A 17,197-nucleotide genomic window follows, 5' to 3' on the forward strand; every position below is an offset into this window, starting at 1 on the left:
TATAAACTAAGAAATATGGACAATTTCAATAAACATGGTTTACAATTGTTTATATTTTTTGCTAATAATAGAATGGTTTGTATGCAATATTTTAAAGCTATGACATTTGTTAATAAAAATATTGTATATAAAATAACTTACATGCAACATAATGACACCATCTTCAAATTTGTTATTGGTATTTTATATAACAACTTACTATTATACAAATTGTATATAATGTGACTATATTTTGTCGGAACGAAACGTTTTTTTTTCCTTACAATTACATAATTGTCATTGTTATGTGAATTTATGTATTACATATTCTCAGAATGTTACAATTAACGATAATTCCTATTCAGACGCACGCTAGTGATAATGAATGTGTTGAAACCGAATCTTTAAGTAATTTGCATTATAAAAAGCACAAAAAACAATAAGAACAAAAACGTTGTAATTTGACAAGCGTTAGCCTAATGCGTTACAAAGGGGTCAAAAAAATCAACGCGATCTACACCTTAGAGTATATAGTCCGTAAAGTAGTGATATATATTATAATAATCATGAACTATGTACAACCTACTTTGAATTTATTTAAATCATTTAATGCGAAATTTATTAGTGAAAATCTAAGAAACCTCATTTGTAATGATTGATCGGAACTATTAATATACATAACTCAGTAATTAAGATATTGATAAGCGCTACAAGATAGATATAAGTGTAAGTATAAGATTTGTATTAAATTAGATAATTTTACTAAATATTTTGTTCAAATATCTGTAAAATATAATTTTTAAGTCACATTATAAACCACTTGTTTAATATCAAATTTTAAAATAGCAAACTGCATAAAAGTTCAGCTTACCTGAAACAATAAAAAACATACGTATTAGTATTTTTAGTCTTTAAATACAAGTTATATATTAAAAGTAATATATTATATGTTTTCTTTATATGCGCAGTTTTAAAGATAAACTTTACAACATTTTTTTCCTTATGTGTATTAACATATACAGCCTAATAAATATATCAAAAACGCATATTCCTAATATCTTTGTATTTTTTATATATTATATACTTAACATTAAAAATCGTTTGGTAATAAATTACTACATAATTTTGTGATGTTTAAATGTATTTGATTATTATAAATGTTTTTGCTTGCATGTATATATTTTTTGTTACAGCCATTCTTGTATTTTTTACGATAAATTACTGAGAATATTTTTTGCCACAAAAATTATAAATCTAATTAATGTATATAATAAATTTGCTACTCCGTTTATATGCGTTGATTTAAAATAGTTTTTTTGTACGATAAATTGCGGTATTATTCACTTTGTCTGAAATACAAAAAATTGATTGAAAACTCTGCTTTCAATAAATTGAATATTAGCGTAAAAATGTTTCTTATATTTAATATTAAGAAGTGTCCTAACAATTTTTTTATCTAGCCCCTAACTACTGTTCCAAAAAAACAATAATAATATCAAAAATACTTGTGAGATACCAAATAATAATCGAAAAAGTAAATTTGTGTTACTAATTTAATGACTGATTGAATTGTATAATGAAGCCTGTATTTTTATTTATAAAATTTAGTATATTTCAAAAAATGTAATGGGTAAAGTAACATAGGTTCTATTTGGGAGAAAAAAAACATTTATCTACCGTCAAATAATTTCTTAAAATACCGAGAAGTTAATATCTAGTTATCACTTTAAAACAAATTTTTGGCATGAAGTTTGGTAAGCATTAAAAATATTTTTTTCTAATAGTAAATAATTTATTGAAATAGAAATATATACATTATCTATTTTTGTGTACAAGATTATACGGTTTGCACATTTACTATTTTTATGAAGCATATTTTTATAAGCATATTTTCATTTAATTTTGCAAGCATTTAACTTAAGCTAAATTTAATATAGTATTAAATATAACGTTACCATTGTAACGATATAATCTGCATGAAAAATATATTCATACTTTGTCCTTATGAATGTAAATAAAAATAAACATAAAAATATTTTACGGTCATTAAAACAAATATTTTGCATTGTTAAAACACTACGAAAGAAAGAAAAACGAAACAAATACATATTCGAACATAACTCCGGCGAGAGTAATTAGACCGTAACGAAAACAATTCATATTTTAAAATTGTTTCAACTTTGGTCATAGTTTCTGACATTCCTTTATGAATTCGTTTTAAATTCATGAGAGCGAAAAACTTCTCCTCGCCGCGCAAATAATTTAATAACTTATATTTATGCATTTTATAATACATAACGCATTAACGGAATGGCATTGTGCGACTAAAAAGTTTGCGGCCCATTTTTCATATCGACTCTTGAGAATTGTTTCACCGTTGACATTTTCGCGCTTTCCCGAAACGCAGCGAAACTGATAATCCATCAGCGCGGCATTAATAATTTTCCATCGGCTAACGATTTTCCTCACAATGGAAGGCATTTTCCGCAGTTTTCCGGCTACCCGTTACAATAAGCAAAGTGATCAATCACCGAACAATGAAACAGGCGCTATGGCTATGCTACGATTTTCCCTTGGGAAGGATTTTCTACGAAATTGGACGGCGACCTCCTTTGCCATCCGCAAGGGTGACAAGATTTCAAAAGAAAAATCTGAAGATTCAATAGAAAGCCTATCGATTAAAAAAAGGCGAGACACCTTTCAATTAACTTTCTTTTAAGAGTTATTACGATTTTTTTCATCGCACTAATTAGGTTTCTCGGTAAGCTTTAATAGGTTTAATTAAACTTTGATCTAAATTAAATAAATTTTAACAGTAAAAAAACGAGATTTAATTAAATTTCTAGAAGATAAGACATTATCGAATGGTTAATTAATTATTAAATAATTATTATAGAAGTTTAAATTTGTCGTTTATATCAATGTTTAAAATGTTATTAAAAACATGATTTTTAACTGCTGAATATAAAATATTTTTAATAGCACGAATGGCGAAGACATGAAGAAGTGTCACTGCCCTTATGGTGTATATTTTTAAATTGGCCAAGATAATGTACTTTCCAACTTTACTTCAACTTACATGTTAAAAGCTAGAAACAACTTTGAGTGCACTATAATAATTGCATTGGAGCGGTTTTCAATTTACCTCAAAGTTGTTCTGCGTCTGAGATGTTTTACTTGAGAGTATCTGCTGCAAGTGTTATAGAAAAAGAACAATCGCCAACAAAAGAACAAAAATAATACTGTAATGACCACAAAGAATACTCCATTATAGATCATTTGTAATAATTTAAAGCACACAATGGTTTAAACGCGTTATAAATTCAGTTAAATTTTAACCTCATACTATAAATCGTTGCACGCGGTTGCCGTTGTCATAAATTTAATACAAAATTGCGCATTATGTTAACCATTAATTAACTACTGAATAATAGTTACACTATGACGAATGTCTTTTTTTTTCTACTGCGAGCTTCGAAAACAAATCTCTGTTTCCTGGCGTGGAATTTCGCTCGTATAGAATATTTCACCGACGCCATATCGTTCCGGAAAATAAAATTCAATGAACGTCGTGATCACAATGCTTTTTTTATGGAAAACTTTTTTTTCATTCTGTTCTTTTCCGACGAGTGCGACTTTTCCCTTATTCAGCCGGCTGCAAAGCTCTTTATACCGAGACGACATCGTTTCAAAGATTTATGTTTACCGTGCTCTGATTAAACATAGCTTTTAATTACTATTACTTTTGAAAGTTGGAGGACTTTGAGCGTTAATTATTTTATTATATTATTCAATGGGTCTATTGTGTGAGAAAGAAACTTTTTAAATATTCACGTAACAACATTTTCACTCGGATTAAATTACTCAATTAAATGTTCCAAACATAGCTACTATGAAGTTTAAACTTTTTAGAATCACCTGACCATATAGTTTGTTTGAAACTCATTTTACACCACCTATATACATTTGTGAAGCCAGAGTAATAAATTAAAACCAAATACTAAATTTAACTACAATATCTTTTTGTTTTACAAAGAGAATGCAGTTCAACTTCAAACTCTAAAAACTATTTGGTTGCAGAAATGATATAATACATTTCATATAAAAATACGATTAATTCTGTATTTTAAATTACAATGCTGCCATCTAAATACGACATATTATTTAATTTGTCGTTATAACACGACAGGCGGTAGCTAAGAGCGTTTCAGCGTGTAACCAATCATGAATTAAGCAAGCCTTTGAATTAAAATATATATATGTAAAAAAAGATACAAGTTCATTAATTATGTTTCTTCGGCTTAGAAAGGACATGTTACATTAATAAAAAAATATGAAGTGGCGTTCTTATTGGATTTATTATCATTAATGATACTCATTTTACAAAATTGTTTTAATAAGCATTTAACGATCTATGTGCGTTTACTAAGCTATTAGATTAGATGTTGATAGGTTCATTAAGATAGTAACTATTAAAAAATAATTACAAAAAAGTACAATATAAGAATGCGCATAATGAAATCTGTGATTCAGTTATTCTATAAATAATATGTTTTACATAGAAATATATTACAATTACATAACTAAATAACTAAAGTTTACAATTAAAAATAAACATTTTATTCTGCAGTAATAATAGACTTTTAATGCAATAGGGAATATTATCTCTGTTTATGCAAACATCGACAAGGATATAAATAATTTTAGTATAAATATGTTTAATTTAATGAACTAAATTGTAATTAAGCTTCATTTTAATTAATAAGTTATTAATTAATTTCCAATTACTCTGAAAATGTATAATTAACTCAGTACACAAATTATTTATATATAATATACAAAACGTAGACTTTTAAACTATACTCTATAATAAAGTTTTATTAATGAAAAGCTTAATTACTTAAAATCAATTCACACCAGTCTATATCATTAATGAACTGGCATTTCCTTCGATCACGCTTCACCAAACTTCTAATTAATATCAAGATTTACATTTCACGGCACGGTGTGCTTATCCCTTAACTATGATATGTGTGTCACTTGTCCTTTTTCGAAGGTCGCCGCGTTAACCAGCCGCGACGGTACGGCCTACGGGTTTTCATCAAAGTTATCAAAGGCCCCTGCTAAACCGTCCGGGTTAAGCCTTCAACAAGCTATCCATTACCGAAACCGAGTCTACACAAACCAGGGTCCGGTCATTCCGCCTATCCAATTTCGTTTTCCGAAACAAAACCCCAACAATTTAATACCGACTCAACTAGTTTGGATACGGTCTCCGTGGTTCCGGGGGAAAAATAAAGAGAAAAATAAAACAGGAAAAACGCCTGACAACACTTAGCATTGTCTGAGATCGGATTAAATTTGCAGAGTAATCTGAAACCGTTTTACGTAATGAAAAAAAATGGCACTTCCAAATTAAAAAGGTTAAACTTAAATCAAAATACTGTTTATAATAGTAAATTTTTGTTTATCCAACCCATACACAAATGTAAGAAAAGATCGATTATATTTTTTATCGTTACATTTGTAGCAAAATTTATTATGTAATATAATATGTTTTTTATTGAGAATAATAAAAATTCACTACATGGACGTACGGTCAATAAAATGTTTGCAGTTTTGATCATACAATTTAAAGAAAATGACGACAATTGTGGACAAAAACACTTTTTGCACCATATTCACAATTTACTAATAATTCGTGATTTTTTGGTCAAAAGCGACACTGTCGTGATGCCGAAGCGACAATATATGCCCTCTGTAACTTTTTTTGTTTCCAATGATTAAAGAAGACATTAATATGACAACATTTTGCGGCTGAAAAAAACGAGTGAGTGAGCTGAGCTAAAGACTAAACCAAATAGTTCATTTCACAAATATACACACCATACTCTTTTATTTAAAAAAATTGCCTAATGTTTTTTACTTATTTTTTTATAGAATGTAACATAGAATTATGAGTGTATGAACTCATATTTATTAAAAATTAAACGGTATTTCTATAAGGTTTACAATTATATAATTATTTATTTGACCAATATACTTTTAAGTCTATACCAAAACACTAAGCACAATCAAATATAAGATACTATGTAAGTATATTTTTAAGTCAAGATTTGTGTCAGTATGTTTTGAATCGTTTTAATGTTTTGTAATTCTTACGTAAAAAAATCAAGTATAGATCAAATAGTATATATTATAAAACTCTCGTCTTTTACGCAAAACCTCTATTTTAGAAGTAAAATAAAATGGATTGAATGGCGTCACAGGAGTGAAGCACCTCCATAAAAGTAATGGTATCGCCATCAACTAAAAACATCATGGCTAAAGTTTTGTGAAAATATCTGAAAATTAGCATTAATATTGCATTAAATATAAAATATGAGAAAAAAGTGTTTCTATGGTACATGGTGAAAGTATAGTCACAAATGCACGCATATCTAAGCCCTGCATTACATATAATCAGATCTTCTGAGAGGGGGGGAAGGGAGGGGACATTAAAAACCAACCTTAAATAATAAATCTGAACTAAACTACAGTTGTTTGAGATGTATATACTGATGTATTTTAGGTATAAGCTCCTTGAGCCTTTTTTTATACAAACAAGAAATAAAAGGAACGGAACATTGCCTTCAAAAGCAAGCACTTTCACAATAAACATTATTATTCATAGGGACATTTTGTAGTTTTTTAAGCGGCTCCGTTTGTGTTAAATTTTGTTTTCAAATTATTTTTGATTTTATTACTTTTTGAACGCTTAAAAAATATTAGACATGAGAGGAAATATTCATCGCATGTAAATTAGTAGTAGTAAATTTAGGTATTAGATCTGAATATTCAGATCGAATACCTAAGGAAGAAGCAAAGAAATAACGAAAAATTAACATCAAAAATTTAACGTTTTTATAGTATGTTTTATCAGTAATTTGACAATTGGATTTAATGCAATAAAATACATAAATAATCCATTTCTTTTCATGTGGTTATTCCTAAAAAAAATCCAGAAAATCCGTCCTGAAAATATTTTTTTAAATATGTCATTTCAGTAAAATCATATCAGAATACATTTTCACCAGTAGATATTTATTTTTACCAGTGAAAATATAAATTATCTGACAGGTGTCAGTACAATTATATGATATCAACTTCTCTATATGTATTAATATATACATCCGATGTATAAATGTTACAGTGAATATTTATTTTTTGGTAAACTTATATTTTTACTAGTAAAGTCAAAATACATTTTCACAAGTTGATATATATTTTTACCAGCGAAAATATAATTTAACTGATATGCGCTAATATGCTGCTCTAAAATGTCTATAAAGCTCAATTTAACGGTTTTTTAGGTCAAGTCTTTTCATCTCTCAGGTAAAAATAAGCGAAAGAATAAGTACAGATTTCACATATTGCTCCATAGTTTGTTTGCATTTGATATTACACTACGTAATATCATTTACTAATAGCTATCATGTTTTTAAAAATATGATAGCAATCTTTACCAATGTTACTATGCACTTCTAATTTAAGTGGACTGATTAAAGTATTTTCAAAGCGAATTTTGATCAATAGGAGAGCGCAAAAAACAATTATCACTTCTCAGAAGACAAAAATTCACGTCAAAAGCAATGAAATCGTGTCGGCGCTGTCGCAGTGGGAACGCTCGGTAACGAGCGTTTCCACTGCGACAGCGACGACACGATTTTATTGCTTTTGACGTGGATTTTTGACTTCTGTGAAGGGATAATTGTTTTTTGCGCTCTCCTATTGGGCAAAATTTGGTTTAGATGTACTTTATTCGATTCTCACTCGTAATATTGTTTTAAAAATTCTAAATATAAGCACTTGATAATCGAGCGTTTTCACTGCTGTGGCACGATTTTATTGCTTTTGATCTGGACTGGAAATTCTCTATATGGCAACACTGAGCAGCAAACAAAACTCGACTAGATATAGTATATATTTTTAATGCCTAATTAAAATATTTCAAAAAATATGTCGCAACTGTGGCTAATTTTTATATTTATTTGTAGCATAGAAAGAGTTAACTTGTCCCTATTATTATTTATTCAATAAATTAAATCACGATGTTAAAAAATATATTAATTGCCATTTTTGTCATGAGGAACGGAGTCATTGCTTTTCCAGGGTCCAGGTTCGCTCTCGGCGGCCCTGCATTTAATCTATTGGATATAAAAGATAAGCTACGTATGCATTATATAGTTATTGAATATCAAAGAACGACTATTATTAATTGATACGGGTATTTAATTCATTGTAAATACGAGATATATCTATTCAATACTAACAAAATATGTTTGATATTAATATTTATAACGTTTAAAAAAAATAAGGCGCCTAAAGAATCTTTTGATAAATCAGGGATCACATTTTTGTTGATATCTTTAAATAAAGTGCATAAACTAAAAAAGGTTAATAGTCCACTTTTTGTCCCAATAAAGCTATGTTTTCATACAAAATTTTATGAATAGACTCAATATTTTATTTTAACATATCTGTCACCATAGAAGAATTAATTTAGCTTATATTTAAATATCAATTTAAAACACCCTTGTATGCTCACGCATAATTTTCGAAACAAATTACTATTCTATAATCAATGCATAGACGTGCTCCGAATAATATTTTATCGTAAACAATGCCCAAAATTATACCATTGTTGAACGTGAACGATACAATATTTTATAGAATGTAATCCATATCGTAATAATGAACGTATTGTAGTACAGATTTAATTATATATTACTCAACACATGCGATTGTGTTATATTTTATAAATTATTACAGAAGACATATTTTCTGACCGCAACAGTCAATGCAATATAGATAGATAAACAATGATAAACCACATTCAATAAAATTGTAAATGTAATAAACAATAACCAAGGACCACCCACTGTTATCAGACTGATCACATCTGCATGTATTAAAATAATTAATCACATTAAATACTTTAATTAGTTTGACATCTCAAAACGAGCTTTCCAACTGGGGCGATAATTTCGACTCGAGAAACTTTCGCCCCTAAAATATAAAGATTGGCAAACTGATAGCTCCGGAGACGGAGAATCATACATTCGATTAGGCGCTCAACAGTCTGTAAAACTGTTCGATAATAACTTGCAGCTCCGACTGCTAAAATCAAATGTTTCTCTAACAGATTTTACAACTTTGAATCATTACGCAACGTCTTTATAATGGCGTTAAACTGTACGCCCGCACATGCAGTACTTATGTCCTTGTGTTATGCAAAAAGCAGGTGTTATAGCTAATACATTTTACGCAATCGATTCAACGCTAGAGTTACCATAAATTCGATTTTAAAATAAGGATTATTATCTCCTGAATTCTAAATTTAAATTAAATCAATATTAATTTGAACAAATAATTCAATAATGAAAGCAAAGGGATAACCCAAATTCAACCCAATATCATATGATGCGTGCAGAATATTAAAGGCGAACTCAACAAAGTCGCATTTATTATTGGATATTAATATTTCTCAAATATATATTATCAGCATAGTATAAAATCGATTTTAAAATAACTAATTGAATCGATTTTAAAATCATTATTAAACTTTGTGGTTGATTATCTTGCAGCATGTATTTTTTAAGTGTGCTCTTTATATTCTCAAAGCTTCATATCATAACTATAAATTAAACTTACTCATAGACAATAAAAAATATATATTTAATTTGGCTACACTAGGCTGTGAGAATTCTTCAGTCTCATTCCGCAGGTGTTTATCGAGTGTTCGAATGCAGTGGCAGCAGCGGTGCTTAATGATTTTTGCAGTTGCCGCAGGTGGCGCGAGCGTCGGAGCGGGCAGTGCGTGACGTGACCGTGGCCACTGACAGGAAGTGGTCGTCACGGTGCCGCAGTCATGCGTGATACACTGACAACTCCGACATCCGACCAGAACCGGTGGCCAGAAGCCGGCGGTGCTCTATTGTGCCCGGAACCAGAGTCCGAACGAACGGGACATTGACATCACCTCTCGAATTACCCCTTCGCTACAGAGGCTTTCAATACCTAAACATATTTGCAATACCTGTATTTCAGTATTTTTAAAATATAAATATAGAAAAAATACCGGTATTAGCACTAGTATTGATTTTTTGAAAAAATATATGTATACATAAAAAAAACTCTTACTTTAATTAAATGTAAAATAATACTACAGCATTCAATACAAGTATTCTGGTTTTACGATCGAGTTTCTAATACTCATATACCGGTATTTTAGTATAAATAATTTAACATGTATTTGTATAACATTTTTTATTTTAATCCCAATTAGTTAATTGATGAAATATTGCTTGCCGGCACGCCAAACATACAAAAGTGATCAGATATTTTTCGGGAAAAAAATATCTTAAGAGACTAACGCAATTTGCTTTAAAGTTTAAATACTATATAATAATGTGTGCCCAACTTTATTTTAATAGTAAAAAATCCTCTTCATTATTTCGTAAAAATATTCGTATTTTTTGAATTGTACATTGTACATCACCGGAGCACCAGATCCGGTGATGTACAATGTTCAATGTACGTGTCCTATAAGTGTTACAAAATTATAAAATTACGCATAATCTTACAAAATAATCAATACGAAGCAAGTCGTAACAATTATTGTAATATAAGTGAGGTAAACGAGTAAATGCATAAGACATTGAAATTAAACGTAACTAATATTTATTTACAAAAATCATATTGAAAACCTCTGCAGGCGAACATAACTCCCGTGCAAATTAAAAAATTTGAGTCATGCATTTGATTGTATTGCTGAATTGATATTATTTTTTTTGAAAAAATATTTGATTTTTTACCCATATTACATATATATAAAAATTATCTAATTTAATATGTTTGTGTATCGCGGAAAAATACCTTTAATATAAACATATAAAATATATTCATACAGTAAGCTGACATGTACACCCAGTGTACATCACAGTAGAGAAAATGTTATTATCTTGATTTACCAAAGACACTTCAAATTATTATGTTTTGCCTGTTAAGTATAATGAACTTATAATTAACAGTTTATTTTTATATACATATATGTATATTGTATATATATCCCGAGGTAATGACGTTTTTATCAATAACCTTCTTCCACCTTTTAATTACTATATTAACTTTTAGATTAAGAGATAACACAATTAAAAAGATCTGCTTTCACTTATTCTAGTTAATTTAATATTTTGCCTTGAAAAATTGCTTCATTAAAAGAAACGAGTGGTAATTGAAAGATGCCAAGTCTGTTGAATATAGGATGTGAAATAAAGCTTCCAAACCAGAATTTCAGATTTAGCAGTGTGTTGTAATGTTGGAAAATATTTTTTTGATCTCTTCTCATTCAATCGAATTAAAAGTTTACTATATACACTTATACTATCACAGTTTTACTGATATTTTTATTTGCAGTGTTTTTTTATCTGATTTAATTTATCATTATATATACATTCAGTAATGAGTTTTTATGTTACTGAAATTTTTTTTTAATTGCGAGTATAAGGAGATAATTTCTCTAAGAATGCACACTACATTATCCATATATAGTATTTTTGTAATTAAAAATTAGATTACTTGAAATATGAATATCGGGCAAAATAAGAACAACACATTTATTGAAAAATAGTGTTTTTTTTAATTATTTTCAATGTTTTAAATTAAGTCGCCTAACATATGTAATAAGTGACAGTAGTTTCGGATGAAATGGGAGATAAACAAACACAAACGATAAAAAATCTTAGTTAATATTATGAGTAGATATTTTTAATAATTTTAATGCCAAATTGTAATATTTTTGATAAAACATGATTTTAAAAAACATGCCACAACAATGGCCAAGTATTATATTTATCTGTAGCATAGAAAGGGTTAAACAAAGATTGACTAAGGCCATAGCACAAAGACTTTAAAATAAATGTTTTATATTCAACAGTCAAAAGCTAACTATTTTCTAAAACCATATATTAAAAAAAATCATTATTTTTCGATGTCACTGCTTGTGAATATTCCTCTTAAAAGAGTTATTTAATTTATTTTAAATAAAATTTTATAGCACATAGAAATCGTTCAAAAGTGAAAGTAATTATGTAGCCTAATTTTTTCGTTCTCTTGATTCTGTTCTAAGCTGTAATATTGTATTAATATTTATTTTTGCTTCGAAAAAATATGTACAGACAATGTTTTTTTCGATTCTGAAACTAATTTTAATAAAAAAAAATTACTGATCAAAATAAAGACGGTGCATTTTATTAATTACATTGGGACAAACACTAAATTAGCTGATTTAAAAAATATATTTTTGATCTTGAAACCAATAGTAATTAGATACTATGAATTTGATTTAAGCACTGTGATCTTTTTAATAAATAAAATTATGAAATATGCATTTGAAAGTAGCGTGTATCTTTTAATACAAACAATAATTCATGATGGTTGAACATAAAACGTGACTTACGAATGCAAAATAATTCAATAACGCTATCTACCAGTCGTTGAACTCAAGTGCGAACAAAATGACGCATTCTTATATAATAATCAGTTCAAAGTACAATATATTTTTATGAACAAATATCTATTGATTAATTCATTATATAACACGCGTTTGAGAGACAGCGCTTTGTGCAACAGCAGCAATTTTCGAGCGAGATTTGCGATGACATTTGACAGTTCATTTCTATGGTGAATCGAATCGCAATTAATTTTTCACAGTCGCCAAAATACAGCAGATAAAAAATATCATTCTTATACAAAGCCGCGTCGATAAAAAGAAATGATAAAAATACATTTTTAATTAAACGATTCGGTATTTATGATTCAGAGCGGCGCAAGGAAATCGATAAAAGATAACATTTTCTGAATACCGGAATTTAATAAGATTTATTACAGTGTATCTATTTTGGCGTTCGGAATAGACACACTGTTATAAATCTAATACATAAAAAATGAAACTCAGTAAATTCTTGTAATTCAATGCGCTCCGCTTGATTGCTTCTGAGCATTGATCGGATTCGCTACGAAAGTGGCAGTCAAATGATCTGCAATCGATATCGTAAAGCATTCGTAAATTATGTTTTTGTGTCGTGTTCGACATAAAAAATTGATTTCGCTATGTGCTAGAATATTCAATTGCAGCTTTAGATTCAGAATGTGTGCTACATTTTATATGAATTTTGGCAAAGGGTAATGAAAATAATAACAACTTATGTAATACAATAAGCTTCGGACATTTAAAGTAATCTCTGATTACTTAATTAAAACACTAATTGCAGTGTTAATAAATTTGGAAAATGTGTTCGAAGAAACTGCTCTCAATTCAGTGTTTTAATATGTCTTTATACATATTATTCAAGAAAATAGTTACCGCTTAAAAAAATAAAAAAATAAATGTTCAAAATAAAGCAATGTAATGATTGAGATTGAAACCCAATTTCAGCTTCACTTTTGACACAGCTGGTATTAATTGTAAATCAATTATTGTCAACATTAAAAAGGGCAAATATTTGTTAATTAATTAATCGAACTTCTATTCCTTATCTGATGAAATTTTATTAAAACTGCACTTTTTTGTAGCTGGTCCATAAAATAGTAAATATTTATATTTTTATTAATAGATAGCAAAATAAAAAATATTAGAAAAGCAACGAATCGTGCATACATCGACAGTTAAAAATGTGACTGTAATTCGTATTCAGATTCGCGATTCCTGTGAAATTATGCAGCGTTACGACCGTAATTATCTTCCAGAGCCGTTTTCAATTAGACTAATGGCTAACGGTGAATGTAACTGCGCTTATCTCTCTGCCCCATCTCTGTTATTCTAATCAAACGCTTCCGTATCACCACCAGCACCATATCGTACACATATATACACAACTGCCAAAGTATATTTAATGGCATCGGCGTGTTTTCTGTATGTGTGCATTTCTTACAGGTATTTCTTTCGGCGAGGTATCGAATAACGCCGGCGGAGGAGCAGCGAATCGAAAAGAGTGCATCAGAAAACATTACTCACGTTACGAATGCTCAGATGTTCGTAAATATAAAGTCGTCTGCCTTCTGAACGCGAATTCTTTTACAAACAGGGGAAACATTTTGAATAAAGTTTCGTGTTTCCCATATACATATTTTGCGGATTTATGCCGTTTGCAATAAATCGATTCGTGAATTTTTACAACTTTCGACGCAATGTGTGTTATGACGTTGTAAGATTTTAGAAATATCTGTTTGTGGAAAAAGTTGGAAAGATTGATGCTAAAACGGTTTGACATTATGAGCTCAAGCGTTCATGCTTTGTTAGCAACAGTTTTTTAATGATCAAAATTAGCTTATCATTAAAGAATTGCTAACACGTAATATATACGATTTAGCTAAATTTTAATTATTCATCACGATATTCATCTGTGATGATAGGTAAAAATAATAAATACATATATCATAATCATTAATTCCGATCTCCTAGACAATTTAAATACAGTGCAACCTCAGTTTACAAGCATAATTCGTACTAAAAGGTGCTCGTATATCAAAGCAAAATTCCCCACAAGTAATGGAAACTTGATTTGTTCCAAAACTCACAAATATTTATATAAAATTGATCAATACATAATACAGCTATATTTTTATATTTTTTATTATTTATATTAACTATATAATAATTTAATTTATTGATAATTCAGTTTGGAATCACTGCTGTCTATCAATAATAGCTTAATTTAATATTTTTATTTTTACATTTGCTTTTGTATATTTTTGAGGATTTAGCAAAAATGTGACATTGTACTGTCATTAACAAATTCATGGATCGTACTGCTACGTTTGGCGGTGCTTTTTCACAAAATTTTGCAATATTTAATATATTTTGTCGATTAATTGAGGTAACTCACAATGTTAAAAATATTTTTCTGAAGGTCTTTGGATATAAAATTTGTACCTTCGGTCACTTCAAAGCATCGCTGAAATAGAGATTTGGTTCAAGTTCAAAATGGGCTAGAGTAATGGAATGGTGTTGAGAAAAATAAAATCGATCAGAATTACTCCAGTAAGTCAACCACAAGGTCTAAAGAATTATCCACAAATAAAAAAAGTTTGAGTAGCAAATTATTTTCCAAAAGGTATGTCTCCACTGCAAGAAGAATAATCGAGTGTCAAGAAGAATCATCGATCTTATTGGAAAGAAAATTACGCAATACGTACTGCTCGTATTGCAAAACATCGCTCGTTTATCAAGTAAAAATTAATTAACAAAATTTGCTCGTATGGTAAAATCTAGCTACTCGTAATTCTAACTTTTTCTGTATACAATAAAAATTTAAGTGACAACAACAAAATAAAAATAAATTAAATGTAATAGATAAATACTTCATATAAATAGATGTAGGTTTCACGCAAAAAACATTATTTTAATACATTTTTTAAATTCAAATTTAGGGCCCAAAATTAAGATTAAAATAAGTTTGAAAATACTTTACATTATTTTATAGTAAAATGAATTAAACAAATTTAATTTGGTATGGTTTTTAAAAATCTTGTTAAAACAGAAAGTCTAGAAAAATATTTTTATATATAAATTCAACGATATGCTTCAAATTTTATTAGTTATTTTTAATATCTGTGTTTTGTGCTATATAATAATAAATTTAATATTAGTTTAGTTAAATAGAATATCTTTATGGCAAAAATTTGCAATATTGTATTGATTAATTAATATAAATACAGCACGCCTGAAATATCGTATTAAAAACAATATTTTATCCCGAATTATGAGTATAAAATCATTTAGATACGACAAAAAATTTTAATATTGTATACAAGTCTCTTTTCATGGAAAAAGAAATACACCATTTTTTCTTATTAAAAAATCGATAGCAAGAAATAAGTTGGTTCGAAATATTATTACAAAATAGTAACAGTTGGCCAAGTTATTGTACTTGGCCGGGCGACCCCATCAAAGACTCCGTTTTATTTAGGGCATCATTCTGTAAAGCCTTTCAACTGAGACAGAGCCTTCCGAGTTGCCTACACGGAGCGGAGTCCTTCTTAGGTGGTAAGCTAGGAGTCACATTTTTACGTTTGTCCTTTGCCACTAATATTTTTACCAAACTTGGTTTTAAAATCAGTTTTTCCACGAATATCCCTTGTATTACTTGTAAATAGACATTGAAAACATATGGGTTTAGTTTGTAACAATCAACCTGATTATGAACAATATGACTATGCTGCAATATTAACCCTTAACATATTAACAGCTGACTTAGTATTTATCTACAAATATTCATAATACAATATCTCGGTAGCGGGGGCGTGATAAACATAGACCGGTATATTTGGCATTCAGTAAATTTAGCAAAGCACGAAGTGCTTGCACTTCTGTGTAGCATTTTGCATGCCACAGTGCCCTAATCCAAACGCAGCACTGCATTAACCCGCTTGATCCAAGCACTAATACCGAGCATTACTTATTCAGCACAAATGCCGACGGGTAGGTGTGCATTCGATACCAATTTCAAAACCGCCATTGACAGTCGAGTGACACGCAGCTATTATGCACAATTAATGTGCAATTGATTATATGGCCTTTGTTCACACATTATATATATATTATAATAGTAAAATATGCTTTTGAGCTATGTGGATAAGGGTTAAAATTATTATACATATAATGAAATTTATATTTATTATTCATAAACATGTTGAGCGCAAACAAGAGTTTTTGATGCGGCCAAGGTCTACCTCGGTATGTAAGATGTTAATCTACATCTTATGGCATGTCAGCGAAAAGTGCAGTATATATGTATATAGGTAATAAAATTTATTTTCATATAAAAATTTGTTCGATGAAAAGCAACGAACATAACTACGATGTACTGGAGGAGGATGCAATATATAAAATTGTTCACCATAAGGGTTATTTCGAATGCAGGGTGATTTCGGTTCGCGGCATTTGGCTTGTGCACGCGGAGCCGTTACAAATAGTGCATTAATGCAAGTTCAGTGCCGCGTGCCAGTACGTGAACGGCGAATATATGAACGATTATGGGATTTGAACTTTGCCTCTGAACGTATGTTGCGTTATTTAACCCTTGCGCCACTCGAATTCTAATCGCATAGCTACACACACAAAGTGCATCTTACACAAATAAGGCGTTTCATAAAAAAATATGAATTATTTGTTTTA

The 17,197-nt window shown here is 29.1% G+C and overlaps 1 protein-coding gene across 15 annotated transcripts in view; it reads right to left on the reverse strand.

Annotated features, from left to right (window-relative positions):
- Positions 1 to 17,197, reverse strand: part of cpo (RNA-binding protein) — a 371,924-nt gene that overhangs the window by 289,542 nt on the left and 65,185 nt on the right. The gene's annotated exons all lie outside the window — the stretch shown is intronic.

This window comes from Plectrocnemia conspersa, unplaced genomic scaffold (assembly GCF_051122295.1).
Source record: "Plectrocnemia conspersa isolate PC_06_02 unplaced genomic scaffold, ASM5112229v1 ptg000013l, whole genome shotgun sequence".
Taxonomy (NCBI): Eukaryota; Metazoa; Arthropoda; class Insecta; order Trichoptera; family Polycentropodidae; genus Plectrocnemia; species Plectrocnemia conspersa.